The sequence below is a fragment of the Benincasa hispida genome, chromosome 5, assembly GCF_027475165.1.
Source record: "Benincasa hispida cultivar pf3 chromosome 5, pf3_genome.v1.1, whole genome shotgun sequence".
NCBI lineage: Eukaryota > Viridiplantae > Streptophyta > Magnoliopsida > Cucurbitales > Cucurbitaceae > Benincasa > Benincasa hispida.
In genome coordinates this window covers 40,386,286-40,409,335 of record NC_143482.1, presented here as the reverse complement: position 1 = coordinate 40,409,335, position 23,050 = coordinate 40,386,286, and the positions used below count along the sequence as shown (strand labels likewise).

At 36.1% G+C, this 23,050-nt stretch overlaps 1 long non-coding RNA gene across 1 annotated transcript; it reads right to left on the bottom strand.

The window, feature by feature from the left end:
* Positions 1-1,040: 1,040 nt before the first annotated feature.
* On the bottom strand, positions 1,041-22,920 carry LOC150036140 (uncharacterized). Its single transcript, XR_016529800.1, has 2 exons — positions 22,382-22,920; positions 1,041-1,216 (listed from the first exon to the last, which is right to left on the bottom strand). It is a non-coding gene; the product is annotated as an uncharacterized LOC150036140 (long non-coding RNA).
* Positions 22,921-23,050: the final 130 nt, after the last annotated feature.

Genomic DNA, 23,050 nt, shown 5'->3' with positions numbered 1-23,050 from the left:
TGTCTTTTTTTCTCTTTTAACTTATTCTTTATGTAAGATGTTTGAAAATTTGTGTGAAATTGATGTTTGATTTTGCATTAGAAACTCTCTATATATATGAATTGAAAAATAAAAGACAAGTTGCAATGAAACTAAAAGATGTTGTGTGGGTTGTGAACTTGATGTGTGACATATTATTAACCCACCATCCCTATTTTTTAATCTAAACAAAAATTGATAGCTGAAATTTGTTTATTGTTCGACAGTTATTTCATCAAGGGTGTGTTGCAAAAGTATACTTCCCTCACTCACCCAAGAACAAATTTATTCAGGAAACTAAACATTGGCCAAAACAAAACAAAAGCCTTTTGTGGCCACAACTAATTGTAGCCTAATTAAAAAATGAAAAAACCTAAGTGTCTATAACAATCCCTAAATAACGATGAATTTTGATTATTATATTGTTATGTTATTGAGCACCATTTAGGGCATTCATTGACTTCATGGTTAGGAAAACTCACATGGTTGGATGTAAATTAATGTAAATGAAAATAAAAGCTGTATTTTGAACATGCATAAAAGCATTACCCTATTCAACAATACTTTTGTGGGGATTTATCAAAAATAAGACGTTTAAGTTTTCACCTTACAAAACTAATATGCTTTTTAAAAAATCGTTATAATGGTTTTTCTCGATGCATCTAGTCTGAGATTGACCACTGAGATTTTATTAAAAAAATAACTTTTTGTAACTTATCGATTATTTTGCGCCTTCTCTATAGATCTCGCTAGAATTACACGCCGAGATTTGCTAATTTTTCCAAATATTATGCAATCTTTCCATATCTTTCCAAAATAAAAAAATACACTACCAAATAGTTTACAATTTGGAGAAATTTGAAAAGATAATTGGAAATATATATTTAGTGTCACACCCCGCCCCGAGCCCGCACTCCTGAGCCTGAGGAGAGGCATGAGGGACCGCATATACCACCCTTTTGTGATACCTACTATCCAACTAAACCTCTTTACTACACTCAATAAACATTAAGTCAAGGAGATAACAACAACTGATTAAGTAGGCCCACTTTATTACAACAATTTAATGTTCATACAACTCCAAGACTTAACTACAAAGTTTACAACAATAACTAATTAAAACCCTCTGGAAGTGTAATTGTGGCTTGTGGCAGACCTTGACCTTAGCAGCAACCTGAAACTCCTCACCTTTCGCTACCTGGGAAGAAAAACATGAAATAACAGAATGAGCTTCACAAAGCTCAGTGAGTGGTAAACAACTTCTACAGTCTATTTCAACTCATATATAACAAGCATATCATAAATACGAGGTTACATTCAAACTTCAATTTCGAATGGTTCTATTCTCAACTCTATCTACATGCACGGTAGATAGCTAAACTGATAATTACTTAGAATGAGTCTATTCTCTACCTACACACACGGTAGATAGTTAGCTGTTATTAATCATGAATGCTTACTCTGATGCGTTCCCTTTTGTTCCCTATGTCCTCTATGTGCACATAGCTCTCTGCTCATGGGCTCAGAAGCTAGGCCCGTCGGCCCTCTGACCATCCCATACGAGGATCCTCCCACAGGCTCAGGAACTAGACCTCTCGGTCCCCTGACCATTCCGTGAGGTTTTGCTTTTGGGCTCAGGAACTAGGTTTATTGACCCCCTGACCATCCCAATCACATAATCTCATTCTCATGCTAGATACTCATTCATAACATAAGTATATACAATTACTCTAAAAGATATGCTTTAAGACTTAAAGGAAATTATCTCTCACCTTGGTAAGGTAGGAATCTTCCTTTCTAGAAGTTCCTTGATCTTCTCGAGCTCCTCTTTTGAACCCTAAGATCCAGATTCAATTTAAAGCTTAGGTTACTTAATTCTACAAACATTCTCTAAAATATCTTAGGAATATTACCTAAAAATCTTAGATTAGAACTCCTCGTGGTTTGGCTGGAATCTTCAAAACATCAAGACTGGCTCATCTTACCTGACAGCTCGACCCTTCTGTATTTTCCTCATTATCTAGCCCGATTCCTTGGAGCTTCTTCTCCAGTAGCCCACCATAAAAACTAGACTCTCATAGCTTTCAAGTGGTTTTGGAATCACTCCAAACGCACGAGTATTTTGAGAGAACTTCTCGTCCCAAATTGATGCTACTTCCAGACCTTCCTGTACGACAGCATCTTCCCCTCTTGATACCTCTTGACCAACGCATGGTCTTACTATCAACACATAGCCTCCTCCCAATTAAACCTCATACCCTCTTCTTTATGTTCTTTGAAGAGAATTTGAGTTCTCATCTGAAGCCTTTGGCCCTATTTATAGGCATCCAAGATCTCTCTAAGGACGACACCTCTTACTTGGCCGCATGTCCAAGTGTCTTTTCCTTATACTATTAACGCAATCTTACATCCTCGCAACCCAAGATATCTTGCTCCCCTTTTACCAATGCATAGCCCTCAATTTTGCATGTCTTCTTGTGCATCCACCTCATTTGCTTAAGGCCTAAGGTTTCCTCCTAACTAGCCACATGTCTTGATGACGTCCTTGAATGCGTCCATCCTTCATATGTGTTCATCTAACAAAAAATGCTCCCATCCAATTGTCGCAACATTCCTATGTCCAGACACCATCAATTGGCGCATGCATCCACATGCTTCGGATGTCCTTGGCTCATAGCACATCACTAATGCATAACAACTTTTGGGTCGACTTGGTTCTCAACTCAACACCTCAAGGCATAGCTCACCATCGCCTAGGTTCTTGCTAACACATCCCTTATAACCAACGCAACCAACCTCTTGAACCTTATTACCACAAGCCTTAGCAATGCAAGGACAATTCACCATGCGTCCACCTTAGCTCGTTCCATCGCCTAGCTCATACTTTAGCAAGGCCGCCACATCCATCGCGTAGTAAGGCCGCCGCATCCATCGCATAGCAAGGCCGTCGCATCCATCGCGTAGCAAGGTCACTGCGTAGCATCACCGCAGGCCCTCGAACCGCATGCTCTCACGTAGCATCACCGTATGCCCTCGGCCGCATCACTACATGCCCTCACGTAGTACTGCCGCAACCATCACATCCATTGCATCCATCGCGCCGCATGCGTTGTTCTAACCTCTCAAGACATTGGCTGCCGTATGCGTTGTTCTAACCTCTCAAGACATTGGCTGCAGTGTGTGTTTCTCTTGGCCACACTTTGGCTTCCTTCAATTCCCCAAATAACCTCTAAAAGCTTCATGGCTAACGCATGGCACCACACTAATGCATTGTTAAATACTTAGTCATTTTTGCCTTGGCTTCCAACGCATAGTTCAATTTTTACTAGTTAACGCTTATCTCAAACTACTCAAGGAAAATTTATTCAACACTTAGAAATTTCCTTCACTTCAACATAGAATTTAACTTTCACCTGCATAAGTAGGAAAAATGAAAATCCGGGTTTCACATTTAGGTAATCAGTAAATCAATTTAGGAATTCGTTTAATTTTGTGGATCTCAGTGTTAATCTCAGACAAATTAACACTAAGATTCGTTATATTTGAGCTTTCTCAGTAAAAAAGCAGACATAATTAACACTAAAGTTCGATATATCTGAGCTTTCTCAAATCTCAGGTAGAATTAACATCAAAATTCAATATATATCCTAAATTTTACCCCATTTTTTTCCAAAATTTGATCTTTTCGAAAATTTACAAATGATAGTGCAATCATCTTGAATCAATTTGAAAAATCTATTTTGACAGTTGGAAAACTAAGATTTTGGGGAGTAAATTTTGTCCACACAGAGCGCCTCTAACAAAAAAACGAAATCCCCATAATCTTAGTTTGTTCATTTTCTCCATATCACAGTCCCTCGAACCTTCTCTCTAGGTATGTTGGTCTTTGCTCCCTAATGCAATTTTTGGATTATTAGGTATGGTGGTGTTCTTTCCTACCATGCAACGTTTCATTTTGGGATTTTAGTCTGTTGCAGGTTCTTCATTCTTGTTATTTGGTTGATCATTTTAGGTTCGTCAGTTTTTCCATCTAGTTATAATGATTCTTTGCCTATTTGTAATTTTTATGTTCCTTAGTTGTTGAAAAACTTGTGATTTTTTTCTCTAGTTTGTAAATGGTTGTTGGATTTTATGTCCTAAAATTTGTTGTTTGTAAACAATGAATGTATTCTATTTTTACAATAAAGTTGTTATTGAGGTTTATTCAATAAAGATATTATTGAATATGTGGATTGCACCTAAAAACCGTAATTCCAATAAACTAAGAATCACTGACTATAGCATGAATACTTGAACTATATGTAGAGACATAAAAGTGGATCAAGTTCGAGTAATAGCCAAAACAGTCTATAGTATAAGGATAAAGGCTAGGTACCTTATCCTAGGGAAATTATGGATGCGACCCACTTTGTAATTGATATAAACGATGTGATCCTGAATCGTTCATAGGGAGATATGCGAATGGAGGCGTCCTATGCAATGAGTTTGCATAAAACCGGACTGCAAAATAGTCACTTTTACTTTATAACACCATTTACTATTAAGACTGACTATTTCAATACGATGACCTAGGTAACTCGATCTTAAATCCTTAGTTAATTATGAACTCCTATTTATTTGAGATTATCTTTTAATCTACATAGGTGAGAGTGACCCGAGTTTGCCAACTCAATAAGCCCTCCATTTTAGGCATAAGATCGGGTAGATAGCTAGGGACATAGTCTTGCAAGATAGAATTTACTCCTACCCGATTTTAGAGATAGTAAATAGGTTGTTCTCTTAAGTGCTGATTCCAGGTCTTGAACAAGGAGCCCCATCCTCTCATTGGCTTGAGAGGGACTCGGTTTGGTGGTTGGACCACAAATCAATTATATAAGAAGATCAGTGGGACATAGGAAACATGATATAACTACATGGGTAAAACGGTAATTTTGACCCAACTGTAATTATGAAAAACCTATGACGGATCAATTTACTAATCATGATTATATCTAGTGGATAAAAATATATGTATAGTAAGGAGAGATCAGCTACTGGGCTATAGTTGAGTGTTCCGGTAGTTAACGAATGTTGGTTAACTAGGTTAACTAGTATAGTTAGTTAATCTCGGATCGTTAGAGCTCATGATCTGTAGGTCCATTAGGTCCCCCTGCTAGCTCATATCAAACTAAACCTTAGAACAGCGCGACGAGAGAATTTGAATTGTTCATATTCGGTTTATGAAACAAGTGTCATTTATATTCGATATACTTAACGTAGTATTATTGTTTAATTATGTATTAAACAATTTGAAGAGTTGAAAATATTTAAATATGATTTAAATATTGGTCACATGAATAGGGATTCATGATTGAGATTGGTGTTAATTATTAATTTAATATTTGATATTAAATTAATATTATTAATTACATTGTTTAATTTATTATTTAAAATTCATTTTATAATTTGATATATGATATTAAACTAATATTAAGTAAATTGTTTAATTAACTATTAGAATTAATTTTATTTAAGTTTGGTTTTAAAATTAATTTTACTTGAAATTAATTATTTGAAATATATTTTATAAAAAAAATAATTTTAATTGAATTTTAGAAATTCAATTTTAATTGAATTTTAAGTTAGTGGTTTTTCCCACATTTTGGATCTCTTTAACACCTCAAATCCCACTTAATTAGTGAAAAATTTAGTGTCAATTTGCTGTCATCTTGAGATTGATTTAACCTTGCATGATTTCTTCTTTAAATAGAAGAAAATTTGTTGAGGTTTGAGTTCCTTTGGGCTAGCTTGTGAAGCTAAATTTCTCTCTCAAAGTTCATTACACCAAAGCAGTCTCAAACTTTGTTTTTCCTTCAAATTCATCACAAATTTGGATCCCACAATCCATTCTAAGGCTGGAGAATAGTGAGAAATGTTGGGATTGATGCCCTAAATCTCGTAGGGTCCAATAGTTTGAAAACTTTGTATGAACAAACTCTTATGTGATTAATAATATATGATATTCTTATTTACTTTGTCTATAAAATATGTGATATTTTAGTTGCATTGACCACAAACTAATAAACTAACATCCAAGGTTATCGTTGGAACTTAAACATGTATGTGGAGACATACAAGTGGATCATATTTAAGTGATAACTAAAGTGGTCTGTAGTAGATCGATAAGGCTGAGTACCTTATCTTGGTGACACTACGAGTATGGCCAGTTTTATATGTGTTATAATTGTTGTAAGTGCTACAAATGATCTGATCCTAATCATTCATGTATTAGACATGTGAATCGAGATATTCTATACATAGGAGTTTGTATAAGACCGGACCATGAAATGTTTAGTCTCATTATATAACGCCGTTCATAATAGAGACTTTTATTTCACCAGGATGACCATAGGTAACATGACCTGAATCTTGAGTGAGTTGTGAACTCTTGCCTATGAGGGCGGTTCTTTGATTTGTATGGTAAAAGTGGCTAGATCGCTGGTTCAACAAGTCTACCATTTTGGGGATTCGTCTAATTGGGGAGTTGAGAATATAGCTACACTAGATGAAATTTATAACTTCCACGAAGTAGGTGTAAATAGATAAATTTCTCCCTTAAGGGTTGATTTCGGGTCATGAACAATATGGTGCCACACTCTCTACTGGCTCGAGAGGGGTTTAGTCATAGTGGGACATGATCTATTGTTCATTAGAGGGATCAGTGGTACTTAAGAAGTAAGATATAACTACAAGAAAAAAACGTAATTTGGCCCAGCTGTACTTACGAACAATTTGGGAAGGGTCATCATACTGTTAATTGGTTATATCAAATGGACACAAAAATATATCTGTAGTATGAAGAGTGCAGCTATCGATCTTTAGTGAAGTGCCCGACGGTTAACAGATGGTGGATAATGTAATTAAAAAGTTTAATTAATTACTCATGTACCATTAGAGTTTCAAGCTACAGGTCCATAAGATCCCCTTGGCAGTTCAAAAGGATTTAGTTGATAATCAGTTTTTGGTTTAATTTGAATTGTTCAAGTTAATAAGAGGGAATTTAGTTATTTATGATATAATTAAATTGATTCAATTATATATGATATAATTGTTATAATGTATTTGATACATTATAGTTTAATTGGAGGAAATAAATATTTGAATGAGATTCAAGTATATTTTCTATGAATGAGATTTATAGTTGTTAAATTTAATATAAATATGATTTATATTAAATGCCATAAAATAGAGAAAAGAAACTATAGTTTATATTGTATATGACACAATATTTAAACTATAGGTTATATGTTATATTTGATATAACATATAATTTAATATAAATATGATGTGATAAGTTAGCTAGTTATCATAATTTTTTTTTTATTATTTTGAATAATAACCACTCCTATTTTCTCTCCAACCTCCTTGTTGGGTGGTTATTTGGTTTTATGGTAGAAGGAATAAAAGAAATGAGTTTCTATTTTTTTTAGAGACTAACGTGAAAATATGTACATGATTGAAGGATTTTGCTATACGATAGAGAGTAGCACAGAATCGTTCTGTGTCTGCTTCAATCTTCTTCCTCCGAACTCAGACAAACCCTCCTCACCAAAATAGTCAGAGCCCACCACTCCTGAGTTATCACCTTGAAAATACCAAAGGTTCACTATGGTAGTGTCTCTATTTGGTTCATGAAGTTCTTGAAGAAGGTCTTCAAGATTTTGCTGAGTTCGAGGTTCATGACTGTTCGAGAGATTTACAAGAAGAAAAGTTCTTCAAAGTTAATATCTATTGAATCCTTTTCTTCTTTCAAGCATGTTGTAATTTACTTATGAATGCATATCTTGTTTGTTTACTGTAAACTTAGTTTTCAATAAAAATGAAATTTGGACGATCTGCTTCCACTTAAAGATCTCCTTCAAAACGAGTTCCTTCAATTTGTATGAGAGTCAGGTTGTAGTTCTGATTCCAAGTTCCATTTCTTTATTAAAATTCGTTTACATTTTTTGTAGATTTAATTTCTTCATTGCATTTATATGATAAATATTTGTGAATGTTTGTTTATGGATGTTCCGGGATAGAAGTCTCTGTTTATGGCTTTATGTTTAAATTTCACAAAGTTAATTTGTAAGGGCCCTTGCGTTTTTGGGCAATAAATTGCAATCGAGTCTGTATACTTTAAGTTTTGAGTCGCTTGTGAGGCTTCAGAAGAAGGGTTGTAGTGCGTTTCGATGGATACGAAGCGGTAGTTTTCTCATCGTATAGCTGGAGCTAAATGATTGTTTAGATTTTGTTATGCTATCGTGTAGAGTTTACTAAACGATCGTATAATATTTGCTAAACGATCGCATATCTAATGCTATACAATCGTGTAGAGTTTGCTACATAATCATGTTGTGTTGGTTGCATGATCGCGTAGGCGCTCGATGGGTAAATGATCGCTCGGTATATGATACTCGATGCAAGCTTGCGTGCTAAACGATCGTGTAGACTATCATGTTCATCGCATAGTCATTAGCTACATGATCACATAGTATACAATACTCGACGCTCGTTACACAATCGTGTAGACTTTCATGCTCATCTCATAGTCAAAAGCTATGTGATAGCATATAAACGATCGTCTATACTCGACACCTCACTGCTTGACGATCAGGCGTTTACTACATGATCAAGCTACAAGGGTTCTTGTTGGAGTGGTTCAAGACCCGATTCACTTATTCCGAATCGGTGGAATCAATTTTTATTATAAGTTAGCCTTAATTTTTGTTTTTTGTGTTTGAGATTATCTATTCCGGTCCATCAACTTTAGTTCAATATACATGTGATGTATGTTTATTTTATATGCCATAATGTATGTCATATAGTTTTAAAACCCACCATAGGTTATGCATTTATTTTCATGCATCATTTTATATTATAAGTGTTATAATATATTAGTATGCATGATTTAAATTATATAAAGCATGCTCATGCATCATATAATATAAGAGTTATACTATATGCATGCATGCATTATAGTATATCTATGCATCATTTATATTATAAATGTTATAATATAAGGTTGAATGGTTGTATGGAATGTACGTTATAGCTTAATTCATTACTTGTTTATATAAAAGTTATATATTAGTAATGAATGAACATTGCATGAAGCATGACACTACCTTAGGTTATTTTATAATTTTTATAAATGACTTATGTATGTCCAGCTTGCAATGATTGGTTTTAATTGTTTCATTTCTTATAAGTGTTATAATAAATGAAATTATAATTCAAATCAATAATAAAGAGTTGCATGCAAACCTTAGGCTATAATCATTTTTTAAAAGTGTTTTAAAATTTAATTGAGATAGACCTAAGATTACATTTCTAATGAGATTAGAAATCTAAGTTTGATGTTTTAAATCAGTTTAATAGGATTAAATTGATTCCTAATAAAAGATTAAATATGTAACAAATGTATCTATAAGGGACCATTTGTCTAAGGCTGGTTCTGGCTAGGCTGGGGTACTTAAGTCGATGGAAACATCGCACCCTTACCTGGGAACCTACTTGGAAAGGTGAATTAGATAGATTTGTTACATGCATGCAAGTTTGATGAAAGTCTGTTAAAGAGTTTAATGAGACTAGAATCAAAATTATTTAATCATTAACGACAAGTGTTGTTTTTTAGCAAATTAAACAAATACTTAGATAAAACTAATAGCCGGATTTTCTCAGTTAATAAACCCTAGGTAGAACACTCAGTGGGAGGAAAATGGGGTATGATACTTCACTTTAACCTGTACACATTTCTCCCTAAAAGTTCACACCGTGAGATCAACTCTCGACCTTGAGGCACCATGGATGTCCCCCTATGGGTGGCGTTTGGGTAGGTTAATACCAAGGTGAATGGGAAGAGTGTTCATAGTAAGTGGGAGCGGGACGTGTGACAACATATCCCTCGGTCTCTCTCATTAGATTGGATAATGTTTCATGCATCGCCTCGAGGCATCGTGGTGTCCCCCTCAAGGGTGGCAGTTTTGCACGACGCTTTATTTGATCTCCAGAAATGGATAGAGTTGCTTTAGTCTTTTTTTCTAATCAGCTTTTTCATAAGGTTAGCTCATTAGGGCATAACTCTAGAACCTAAAATGAGGGGTTACACTTACACAGAATTGTTAAGGATGTTAACAAATTTTGGACTGAACAATGGTGACTATTAGTACAGTTACAAGAAGTTGTCTCTATCTAATGGTTGAGAATGTCTCATTTTAGTGAAAGGGCACTTGATCACCCTACGGTGACTTTTGTCTTGCCTCACTGAAACATCATTGCAAAATAGATGTCCCTTAGGGTACACTGGACTATTTTGCTAAAACTTGTTTGGTTTTCTAAAAGGGGTTCAATGCATGTAGACTTAATTAAGTTTGTTCTTTTTCAGCAATTTTATATGGCTACCGCGACTCTAAGTTTACTTGCCGCCGACAAATTAACTGGCGAAAATTGGAAAAACACCATAAACACGATTTTAATCATCGATGACTGATGTTTCGTCCTAATGGAGGCGTGTCCTTTAATTCCACCTCCTATTGCTACTCGAAATGTTTGAGAAGCTTATGAGTGCTGGACAAGGGAAAACGAAAAGGTCCAAGCATATATCTTGGCAAGCCTTAACGAAGTCTTGGCCAAGAAGCATGAACCCATGGTCACTGCACGTGAGATCATGGAGTCCCTGAGGGGAATGTTCGAATAATGATGTGTTATTTTATTAAGTGGAAATACAGATGAAATGCGTTGATGGATTGCATTTTGCACTCAAGTTTCCCCAGCGGAGTTCAAGTGTAAATTCCTCTGAGTTTCCTGGTAAGTCCAGGGTCGAACATAGGGACTTGTGAAAATAGTTGCGTTGGTAATATTTATGAAAACTTTGTGGTAACCAAGTAAATAAATAAAGTGTGGGCGTGTTGTTGCGTTGATGAAAAAGAAGTAAATAAAGGCGGCGGATTTGAAAAAGATAGCTGCATTGATAGATGCAATGAGTATGCGATAAACAGGTTGAGAAGATCTTTAGCTAGCATTACTCGGGAATGCATCAAACTTTGCGATCATGTTACAACCATGCACAGCAAGTCATTTCCCAATGTAAATGCGATGCTCCTAAGTCTAGGATGCATGTGTTGAATGCAAAATGTCCATAGAGCTTATCCCTAAGTCTCTACTCTTGTCCTATGCATTGATGCAAAATGCATGAAAGCAAGTGACCGCATACAATCATATCTTATTGCTAAGATGCATGCGATGCATTAATAACAAATAGTGCTCATTCTTAAGCGCCTATCTCCCATTTATGCGTTCTAATCTGGTTCTTCCAAACCTAGATTCTGACCCGACCTTCCCAAGTCTAGATCCTGTCTTTAGACTACCCTCCCAAGTATCTCTAATAGACGAATGAAGCATACATAAACAAGATAATCGCAAAGATGAAGATTCCTTCGTTATGCTAGCTAACTACTTCTCAACCCATTCAACTAATTTAGCTACTCATGCATAAATAACAGAGAGTGAACAGATATAGAGAAAAACATTCCATTCCTATAACCGAGTTGAGTACAAAATGACAGTGGAAAGTAAAGGTAGAGAGCCTGGTAGCAATTCCTTGCTGACCGAGGCTTTTTACACTGAATCTCTATTCTGATCTATAAATGTTCCTATTTTCGTAGGCGTCGGCCCTCTCTCTATCTTAGAGCTTCTGGTGCTTTCCCAAAATTATTGGAACGATCTACCGGCACACCTCCTTCCTCCCCTCCGCCTTAAAATGAAAGAAAACTATGGATAGAGGCGTGAACTTGTAAAGTGATGAAGTAATCGACTGGTTAACCCCTTTTATGAAGAATACACTTGGTATTTATAGAGCTTCCATGGTGAAAGGCGGTTTCTCTCTCCCGGTTGTACAGATGGGACAGCTTTAATTCCTGATTGACGCGCCGAATAATTATCACCGATAAAGCTGAATGTACTTTGTGACCGTTATTGGCTGTCAATTTAATTTGGATCCGACTGTCATCAACTTTCTATTCCATCGCTCTTAATTATTCTTTCACCCGGATGCGCCTACCATGTTGCACTGACCAAGTTGCGGTGATTTTTCTTGGGTGAATGTTTGCGAGCACGATCAACGCAAATTATTTTGGTGAAGTTGTGCTCGATCAGTGAATTCCTATGATCGCCATCTTTGTATTGCGTTAACGCATAGTCTGCACGAAAATATAAAGATCAAATTTTCTAATGCGTTGGACACATGCAACCGCAATATTATAGATTTTATGCTTAATGGACGCAATTTAACATATTTCATCAACGCAATCCAACATTGTTTAAGAACTTAGTACTATGATAACGTGAATTTCTGCCCGTTATCACACAACCATCCGCACAGCTCAGGCATGACGCTCTCAAGTACATATTCAATTCACATATGCAAGAGGGGTCATCTGTTCGGGAACACGTTCTCAACATGATGATCCAATTCAACGTGGCGGAGATGAATGGGTCAAGCATTGATGAGGCTAGCCAGGTTAGCATCATTTTGGAATAATTACCAGAAAGCTTCCTTCACTTCTATTGCAATGCTGTTCTAATTAGAATTGACTAAAACCTGACTACTCTGCTCAACGAGCTACATAATTTCCAATCTTTGTTCAAAAGCAAGAAAAAGAAGGATGAAACAAATGTTGCTTCATCTTCTAAAAAGTTCCACAAAGGTTCGACCTCTAGAACTAAGTCTGCACCTTCTTCCTCTGGCACCAAAAAGTGGAAGAAGGAGAAGGGTGGAAAGGGGAAGGTTGCTGCTAACCCAGGAGTTGCTGCTCCAAGGGGTAGACAAATAGTGAGGGTTGACAAGGGAAAATGTTTCCATTGTAACCAGAACGGGCACTAGAAGAGGAACTGCCAGATATTTGGTAGAAATGAAGAAGGCCAAACAAGGTAAATATGATTTGCTTGTTTTGGAACTTGTTTAGTGGAGAATGATGATTCTGCCTGAATTATTGACTCTAGGGCCACTAACCATGTTTGTTCTTCATTTCAGGGAATTAGTTCCTGGTGGCAACTTAATGCTGGTGAGATGATGATGCTACTTTTCTTGAGGAGGACCACATAAGGGAGTACAAACCCAGAAGTAAAATCGTGTTGAATGAGCTTTCCAAAGAAACTATTGAATCTTCAACAAGAGTTGTTGAAAAGCCTAGTACCTCAACTAGAGTTGTTGAAGTAGGTTCATTTAATAGGTAAAATCTACCTCAAGTGTAGAGGGAACCTTGACATAGTAGGAGGGTTGTGAACCTACCTATTCACTATATGGGTTTAACTGAAATCCTAGCTATGGTAGTTGATGGCAAGGTTGAGGATCCATTGTCTTTCCAGAAGAAAATGGAAGATGTTCACAGGGATGAATGGATCTCGAAATGGAGTCTATGTACTTCAATTCAGTATGGGATCTTGTAGATCAACCTGATGGGGTTAAACTTATAGGTTGTAAATGGATCTAAAAGAGGAAATGGGGTGCTGATGGGAAGGTGCAAACCTTTAAGGCTAGACTGGTGACAAAGGATTATACCCAGGTAGAGGAAGTCGACCATGGGGACACTTCCTCGCCTCTTGCCATGCTGAAGTCTATCCGAATCCTCCTATCTATTGCCTCATATTATGACTATGAGATATGGAAAATGGATGTCAAGACTGTTTTTCTGAATGGCAATCTTGAGGAGACCATTTATATGGTGCAGCCTGAGGAATTCATAATCCAAGTCAAGAGCAAAAGGTTTGCATGCTTAATCAGTCCATTTATGGACTAAAACAGGCATCTCGATCTTGGAATATAAGGTTTGATACTGCAATCAAATCTTATGGTTTTGATCAGAATGTTGATGAGCCTTGTGTCTACAAGAAGATCATCAACAGTTCAATAGTTTTCTAGTGTTATATGTAGATGATATCCTACTCATTGGGAATGATGCAAGTTTACTAACTATAGTTAAGAACTCGCTAGCGATCCAATTCAAAATGAAAGATTTTGGAGAGGCTCAGTTTATTCTGGGTATTCAGATATTTCGAGATCGAAAGAACAAAATGCTAGCACTCTCTCAGGCATCGTATATTAACCAAATGCTTGTTAGCAGAACTTCAAGAAGGGCCTAATGCCTTTCAGACACGAAGTTACTTTGTCTAAGAAACAGTGTTTTAGGACACCTCAAGAGGTTGAGGATATGAGACGGATCCGCTATACATCTGCAATGGGCAGTTTGATGTATGTGATATTATGTACTAAACTTGACATCTGCTACACAGTGGGGATAGTCAGTAGATATCAGTCTAATCCAGGATTAGGTCACTGAATAGCTGTTAAGAACATCCTCAAGTATCTACGGAGAATGAGAGACTACATGCTTGTGTATGGTTCTAAGGATTTTATCCTTACAGAATACATGGACTTTGAGTTTTAGACTGATAAGGATTCTAGGAAATCTACTTCAGGATCAGTGTTCACTCTTAACGGAGGAGCAGTAGTATGACGAAGCACCAAGCAGGGGTGCATTGCGGATTCCACCATGGACACTGAGTATATAGTGCCTTGTGAAGCTCGTAAGGATGCCGTTTGGCTCAAGAAATTCTTGACTGATCTGGCAGTTGTTCCAGACATGTCAAAGCTCATCACATTTTATTCTGATAATAATGGTAATGTGGCTAATTCCCGAGAGCCTAGGATTCATAAGCACGACAAACACATAGAGTGGAAGTATCATCTCATCCGAGAGATTGTGCATTGAGGGGACGTGATTGTCACAAGGATAGCTTTAGAGCACAACATTGTTGATCCGTTTACGAAGGCCCTCATGGCTACAGTGTTTGAGAGTCACCTGCAGAGTATGGGTCTATGGGACAGACCACGATTGGACTAGGGCAACTGGGAGATCTTGTAATGGGCATGTTATGCCCTAGTTTATTGTTTTGTGTACTTATATTTTATTATCTTGTATACCCCACTAGCTTTAGGACAAGTAAGAGATTGTTGGTGTTGGTGCCCTAAATCTTGTAGGGTTCTATAGTTTGTAAATTTTGTATGAACAAACTATTATGTGATTAATAATATATGATATTCTTATTCACTTTGTCTATAAAATATGTAATATTTTAGTTGTATTAACTTCAATAAACTAACATCCAAGGTTATTGTTGTAACTTAAACATGTATGTGGAGACATACAAGTGGATCATGTTTAAGTGATAACCTAAATGGTCTGTAGTAGATGGATAAAGCTGGGTACCTTATACTGTTGACACTATAAGTATGACCCTCTTTGTAGGTGTTATAATTGTTGTAAAGTATTACAAATGATCTGATCCTGATCATTCATGTATTAAACATGCGAGTGGGGGTATTCTATACAAAAGAGTTTTTATAAGACCAGACCATGAAATGTTTAATCTCATTATATAACACCATTCATAATAGAGACTTTCATGTTACCAAGATGACCATAGGTAACATTACCTGAATCCTGAATGAGTTGTGAACTCCTACTTACGAGGGCAGTCCTTTGATTTGTATGGGTGAGAGTGGTCAGATCACCGACTCAACAAACCTACCATTTTAGGAATTCGTCTGATTGGGGAGCTGGGAACACAACTACATAAGATGGAATTCACTCATTCCCCGAAGAAGGGGTAAGTAGATAAATTACTCCCTTAAGGGCTGATTCCAGATCTTGAACAATGTGGCACCACACCCTCTCCTGGCCCGAGAAAGGTTTTGTCATAGGGGGACTATGGTTTAATGTTCATTAGAGAGATCAGTGGTACTTAAGAAGTTAGATGTAACTATAGGGGCAACACGGTAATTTGGCCTAGCTGTACTTACGAGCAATTTGTGAAGGATCATCGTACTATTGATTGGTTATATCTAATGGACACAGAAATATATCTGTAGTGCGAAGAGTGCAGTTGTTGGTCTTTAGTGTAGTGCCCGACAGTTAACGGATGGTGGATAATGTAATTAAAGAGTTGGGTAATTGCAATTGGTAACATTTTTAGGAATAATAACCAAATGTATAACATCATTTTACAAAAATTGCAAGTATAACCAAGTCTATCAGCGATAGACTTCTATTGTTGATAGACTCTTACCAGCGATATGGTCTATCACTGATAGACTTCTACCAATAATATGATCTATCACTGATAGACTATTTAAATTTGGCCATATTTGTAATTTCTTTTACATTATGTTATATTTGAAAATATTTTGGGTCTAATGTCTATATTTGCAACTATCCTTAAAGAGTTTAATTAATTATTCAAGTACTGTTGCAACTTCAAGCTACAGGTCCATAAGGTCCCCTTGGTACCTCAAAAGAATTTAGTTGAGAATCAGTTTTTGGGTTAATTTGAATGGTTCAAATCAATAAGAGGGAATTTAATTATATATGATATAATTGTTATAATGTATTTGATACATTATAGTTTAATTGGAGGAAATAAATATTTGAATGAGATTCAAGTATATTTTCTATGAATGAGATTCATAGCTGTTAAATTTAATATAGATATGATTTACATTAAATGTCATAAAATAGAGAAAAGAAACTATAGATTATATTGTATATGATACAATATTAAAACTATAGGTTATGTGTTATATTTGATATAACATATGGTTTAATATAAATATGATATGATAAGTTGGTTATCATCATTATTTATACACTACAAGAATTTTGGGCTTTAATGTCCATTGAAAAAAGTGAAATCGGATGGATAATGTCAATTTTTTTTTTTTTTAGAAAGCGGATCTTTAATGTTAGTTTTAAACCGACATTGTAGGGGTACCATTAATGTCGGTTTTAAACTGACATTAAAGACCTGCTTAATTTTCCCTCTTTCACTCTCCCTCTATTTTGTATTTTCCCTCCATTTTTTTCATTTTTCCCTTTTCACTCCCCCCCTATTTTCTTTTTCCTCTCATTCTCACACTACCCTCTTCAGACCCTCTTCTTTCTCATTTCTCTCTTCCAAACCTAGTCGTCTGTGGTGCAGATCCTCGTCATCTATCGTCTGTGGTGTAGATCCTCGTCCTTCGATCATCTGTGGTGTAGATCCTCGTCCGTCGATCATTCGTGGTGCAGACGGATCTGAAGTCACTCCCAGTCATTCGTGGTGTAGATCCTCTCATTTGTCCGTCGTCGGCCACATCCAGTCGCCTAGATCTGAAGTTTAGATATGAAGTTGCTCGAATCCATGTGCCATCATTCGTCATTCGATCTGAAGTCCAAATCTAAATATCTGAAGTTCGCCATTCATCGTTCATCCAGATCAGTATGCTCTTCTTCTCTTTCCTCCCTTAAACTCACAGCAAATTTTTTTCTTATGTTACGCCTCTCAACTGTTTATGTAAATGTCTCAATGAAAGCCAGTTGCGGTTTCACTTCAATATGTCTCTCTACTCCTAGATTTGGGCCTTTTTATGTGTCTATGGCCTTCGAAATTCGACTTGATTAATGGTTTTGTTGTATATGATACATTTGTTAAAGTATTGGCAAGAGTAGTAAAAGTGAAATGTTGAGCGTAAAGCGTTGGGTAGACGATCGTCGATCGTGTAGGTGGGCGATGGACAATCGTATAGTAGATGTGCGGGCGCTAAGCGATAGACTATACGATGGCGCTACGCAATGGGCATGAGCACTAGACGATAGCCCTGTTGCACTAAATGATGAGCAAACGCACTACACGAGAGGCAGAATGCTAAGCGATAGGCGATGACGTTAAGCGATAGGCGAATGCGTTAGATGATAAGGTGTCAATGCTAAACGATGAGCGCGGTAGCTAAACAATAGCCTATGCGCGAGATTGTTTACTAAACGATTGAGCTACACGATGGGCCGCTGGAGCTAAGCGATAGATGCAGGAACTAAATGATTGATTGGCTTAAGAACATGTGCATTATGCTAATTAAATACACTAAAAGAATGCTTGACTCACAGTTTTAATAAGTTTTAGTTTATGACTCACAGTTTTAAAAAAAAGATTCTCTAATTTATTCAACTATTGAGTTTTCTTGTTTTACAGGTGCAACAAAGGGGTAAAGATTTGGTATTGCAACCTCTTTATGCTTTTTCTTGGGGAACTCTAGTAAAGAATTTTTCCTTGAACGTACCATTTATACACATTCCGAATAAACACGGTTAGTTGAATATGAATTATGATCACATTTTCACTTTCAATCCTTTGTTTTAAACCTTTTTTTGTTTGTGATCCTTTAAACAATAGTAGTCAGACAAAGATTCCTATAACTAGACACTGCTGAAGCTGGGGGGTCGAAGGGATCCATACTTACCAATTGGAAAGGGACAGTAAACTCATAATGTTTGTAAAATCATAATGTTTGTATTACTTGTAATTTGTGTTTTCAAGGTCTGAATTATTGTACGACATTTTAAATTATAATTTTATAACAGAATTTATGGATTTAATGTAATAGATTTGCAATCCATACATAAATAATATGTCCTAGCTATAGTGTTCGATGATGATGTGTCATGTTATACTTTTTGACCAAAAAAATGGATTTGGCAACGAAATTTAAAAAAACGAACAACAGTTGATAAAACGGACAAATTCTAGGCTTTAATGTCGGTTGCAAATTTCATTAAAGGGCTTTAATGTCGGTTGCAACCGACATTAAAGACAGTGTTATTAAAGCCCTTTAATGTCGATTTAAAATCGACATTAAAGACAACTGACATTAAAAGGCTTTAATAACACTATCTTTAATCTCGGTTGTCAACTGACATTAAAGCCCTTTAATGTGTGTTTAAAACCGACATTACAGTCCGAAATTCTTCTAATGATATTATTTTTGAGTAATAACGACTCCTATTTTCTCTCCAACCAACTTAGTGGGTGGTTATTTGTTTTGATGGCAAAATGAATAAAAGGAATTAGTTTCTATTTTTTTAGAGACTAACGTGAAATTAACTACACAATTGAAGGCTTTTGCTATACGATAAAGAGTATCATAAAACCGTTCTGTGTATGCTTCAATCTTCTTCCTCCAAACTTAAACAAACCCTCCTAACCAAAATGGTCAGAGCCCACCACTATTGGGTTCTCACCCTAAGAATACCAAAGGTTCACTGTGATAGTGTCTCTATTTGGTCCATGAAGTTTTTGAAGAAGATCTTCAATATTTTGCTGAGTTCGAGGGATTTACAAAAAAAAAAGGTTCTTCAAAGTTAATATGTCTTGAATCATTTTCTTCTTTCAAGCATGCTGTAATTTGTTTATGAATGCATATCTTGTTTGTTTACTGTAAATTTAGTTTTCAATAAAAATGGAACTTGGACGATCCGCTTCTGCCCAAGAATCTCCTTCAAAACAAGTTCCTTCACGGAAGACTCTAGTGGTGGTCCATGAAATGTTCGTGATAAAAAAACAACCAAAGGACAGCTTCAATTTTGAGCTACATCAAGATTTGTACTTCAAACTCTGTTTTTACAGTTTTGAACTAGCATGGTTAATCCTTAAACTAATGTAATTATAGTGCTTAACATCCGAATTACTTCGGCTTGCATGTTTCTAACTCCATCAATGGCGAAGAAGAACAGTAATTCCAATAAGCAAATCATAAACTCTCTATCTTCAACTTCTCTTCCATCCATTCTTCATTCACCTAATGAGGTTTTGAAATTAGGTGAAATCGATAGAAATCTTTGTAATTGATTTGATAGATTTGAAATGAATACGAAAAACAACAATTTTCCTAAAAATTTAATCCAAATGAGAACACAAAAAGCCTAAAATCAAGTTCGACTTCGGCATAAAAAAAAAAAAAAAAAAACGTTAAGATAATCTTGATATCCACAAAATCACTTAGAAAAAACAAAGTTAATCTCCCAATAATTACTTCAATCCCACTCATTGAACTTTTCAAAAGTTTCCACGGTGATTAGTGTGGCTGTTGTTCGATGGTTGTCTACTGTTTTTCCTAGGGTTACTACGTTGTCCATTGTTGTTTGCATTCGAGTTTCTTTGTCCACCGTTGCATGCTATGTTCATAGATGGTGGATTATTAAAGGAAATAGAGTTTTTCTGAGTTTTTTTTAGAATTCTAACCTCTTTTCAAAAGCCAAAAGCTCTATTTGCATATCTATCCAGGAGATGTCTGCACGTCCTTGTCTGGTGGCCACAACTAGATTACACTCTTCATATAGCCCTAACAGTACTTGGGATACTAACGCCCTTGTTGGTACTGGGCTTCCTACAAGTCCCAGGTTTTCTGAGAGTGTCTTCATCGTTCTTATGTAGTCAAGCATGTTCATCGAGCCTTTTCGAGTCGGTTGGAAGAGCTGGCGAAGGTAGTCTTCCTCTGCTCGTGATTGTAGACCAAGTTCTTGTATTGCTGTCCACAAAACCTTGGAGTTTTCACAGCCCATTACCTACATTGCTACCTCTGCACTCATAGAGTTATATAACCAGCCTAATAATTGCTTATCGATGGCCTATAAGAGTTAAACAACATGCAACAGAAGTATCAAGGATTCATAAGCATTCTAATTCACTAATTTTGGCAAAAATGAAAGCATGCTCTTCATAAAAAATGGGTTTTCAGAACATAACTTTGATGAACTCTCCAAGAAAACGCCTGTTCAGCTTCTGTCTTCACTTGATATCAATGTGAACCACCCCAAAGCCTTCCCTACTATGCTCTTAGAGCTTTAGGCAGAGTTGTGGGACTCAAGAACAACTTGAAGATGTGAAGAAACAAGAAGATCTCACAGCAGCCCGACTGAAGAAGACTGTTTCTTCTTCAGAAAAATTTCTCTTAAAATTCTTTATTTCTCATTCTCTCCAACAACTCCAATCTTCTTTATATATTTAGATGAACATGCAAAGAGATTGAGTGCATGGCTTGCGGCTCATGCTTGGAGAATCAAAGTAGAGAGGATAATGGTTTTTGTGTGAGCATAAAGATGATGGTAATGGAGAAAAATTCATTTTTCATTTTGTGCAACCATGCAAATCGTTTTTCCATTTTCTTTTTAAAAAAAAATTATTTTAAATCATTTTAATTCAAAATTGATTTTCTTAAATTAATTTCATAAATTAATTGAAAACATTAATTAATTTAATATCAAATATTAAATTATTTTTTGCACAATAATCATCTTCATATATTTAAATATTTATTCTCTTGTTCCGTTTAATTTGAACGTTTCAAATTAATTTTTCAAGCTACCCTAAAACCTATCCATTTACGAGCTAGTAGGGGGACCTCGCAGACCTACAGATCATGGGATCCAAAGATCTGAGATTAATCAGCTAAACTCATTAGACCGATCTAATCCCCATTTGTTAACTAATGAGTGATTCCATTAAAGACCATAACTGAACTCCCCTCACTGTAGATATATTATGTCCACTCGATATAACCATGATTAGTAAGTTATCCCTTCACAGGTTGCTCGTAATAACGGCTGGGTCGAATCTTTCTTATACCCCCGAAATTACCTCTTATTTCTTAAGTTCAACTGATCCCCTAATGAACAACTGATTTGTGATCCAATCAACAAATTAAATCCCTCTCATGCCAATGAGAGGGTGAGGCTTCTTGTTCAAGACCCAGAATCAGCACTTGAAGGGAACAACCTTTCTACTAACTCTAACTGGGTAGGAGTGAATTCCCTCTTGCACCCTATGTTCCTAGCTATTCATCCGGTCTTATCCCAAAAAATGGTAAGCTTATTGAGCAGAGACAATTGGTCTACTCTCACCGTTTGCAGATCAAAAGATAATCCCGAACAAACAGGAGTTCATAGTTAGCTCAGGATTAAGGTTAAGTTACCTAGGTCATCGCTTTGAAATAGTCAGTCTTAAACAGTAAACAACATTATAAAGTAAGAGTGACATGTTTCTTGGTCTAATCTTGCACAAAACTCATTTATACAGGACACCCCCACTCCTCATGTCTCAATATGCACGAATTAGGATCATTTCGTATGTAGCACTTTACAACACTTTGTAACAACTAGGCCGCATCCAATAGTGTTACCAAAATAAGGTATCCAATCTTATTCATGTACTATAGATCATTTTGACTATTTACTCGAACTTGATTCACTTGTATGTCCCCACATAAAGTTCAAGTACTAATATAATAGTCAAGGGAACTTAGGTTTATTGGATTTCTAAAAAACAATATATTCAACAACAACTTTATTGAATTCTCAGAATAAGTTCTAATGTTTACAAACCACGAGTTTTAGGATATAAAACCCAACACGGCCACCTAAGATTCATATAACGGATTTATTACTGATGTTGCAGACGAACTAGAGGCAATACTTACCACTTGATGAGGAGTTGAGGAGACAGTTCCTGAAGAGATACCGCCATGGATAGTTTCTTCAGTGGTTTGAGAAATACTCGTGGGTAGTTGAATAAACTTCGGTGGACATGGATTCTCGCCGGTAAGATGCCCGTCTAACCTGTAGCTTAGGAGTATACGAATCGCCAAATTTTTTCCATAAGAGAAAATTTCCTCGTTCCAACTTGATAGTAGTAACTTGGTTTAAGAGTTGGTTTAGAGGGGGTGAGCTGAAAATAGGAACTGTTGAGGTCATAGCAGAGGATAGTAGGGATGAGGTGTTAGCCATTTATGGCTCTGATACCACGACAAAATAAAGAGGAAGATAAAAGGGTTGTAGAAACGACAGAATAGGGAGGAAGATAAAAGGGTTGTAGGTCTGTTGTAATGATTTTTCTCTATTTACTCAATAGGGTGAATGTCCTTTTTTATACCGTGGGTAATACCCTTTCATAGGGTTTTGATATTTACAACAAAGAATAAAATAATATAATAGAAAATTATTGTATACACATGGCATCATTTTAGTGGAGGAATTCTAACAGTATCACGTGGTACTGGAATAGTTTGTTGAGGAGGATTTTTCAAATTGGTCCTTGCCCTTGCCTTTGTCTTTGTGAATGGAATTATTCCTAACACCTTCTCTCTAGG